This window comes from Belonocnema kinseyi, chromosome 5 (assembly GCF_010883055.1).
Source record: "Belonocnema kinseyi isolate 2016_QV_RU_SX_M_011 chromosome 5, B_treatae_v1, whole genome shotgun sequence".
NCBI classification, from domain to species: domain Eukaryota; kingdom Metazoa; phylum Arthropoda; class Insecta; order Hymenoptera; family Cynipidae; genus Belonocnema; species Belonocnema kinseyi.
The window spans coordinates 43630420-43631444 of NC_046661.1; the positions used below are offsets into that span (position 1 = coordinate 43630420).

Sequence of the window (1025 nt, forward strand, 5' to 3'; positions counted from 1 at the left end):
GAATGGAATTTGGGTTAGACAAATGCGCCAAGGTTTATTTGAAGCGAGGAAAACTTAATGGCATCCCTGAAGATCCTGAGCTCGTTGATAGAAGCGCCATATAACACCTTTGCGCTGGAGAGACTTATACATAACTGGACGTGCCACAGAGCCGCATTCAGGATGTGACATCTATAAAGGATACTGTCCGAAGCAGATACAAACGTCTCATCCGACAGGTTTGGTCTTCCGAACTGTCGGCGAGAAACAAAGTATCTGCAACGAACATGCTTGCCGTCCCCGTACTACTCGATTCATTTGGAGTAGTTCCATGGACGAAGAACGAGCTCAGATCTCTTGATATCGGGACAAGAAAGGTTATGCACATGAACAAAAGCATGCATCTTAAGTCTTCCGTTCCGCGACTGTACATCTCACGCCGTCAAGGGGGTCGCGGAATATTGACTCTTGAATGTCTTCACCCCAGGATTATTCTGGGTACAGCACATAGAGTTGCAAATGGAAGAGACCCTGTTCTTAAAATGGTCAGGAATCACGAAGAAGTGGGCAAAGGAGCATTTCTGTACAAAGCAGCGGAGAAGACTGCTGAAACACTCGGACTTGACTTTAGTATTAGGGGTGAGCAAAATGCATAAAATCTAATCTATCTCGAGTAATCATTTCTGAAAGCCCGGATTAAGAAAGCACAAGAGAAGAACTTTCGTGAACAGCTCCTAGATAAGAGGATGCACGGTATCTTCTACAGAAATGTGAAGGATCAGTCAGTGTCTTGTGAGCTAACGTTTGCTTTCCTTAAATCGCCCGGATTGAAGTCTGGTACAGAGGGTTACATTTTCGCATGCCAGGACGGTGTCATTTCCACCTTAACATACCGTCGCCACATTTTGAGCCAAGACATTCCCTATGATAGCTGCAGGGCGTGACATGCACACCCCGAGCATTTAGCTCACATACTATCTAGTTGTCCAACACACGCGGGAACCACCTACATTCAAAGGCACAATGCGGCACTAAGAGTACTTTAT

At 45.7% G+C, this 1025-nt stretch overlaps 1 protein-coding gene across 2 annotated transcripts in view; it reads right to left on the reverse strand.

Moving 5' to 3' along the window:
• LOC117173040 (mucin-2-like) overlaps nucleotides 1-1025 on the reverse strand; it is a 96377-nt gene that overhangs the window by 3089 nt on the left and 92263 nt on the right. The gene's annotated exons all lie outside the window — the stretch shown is intronic.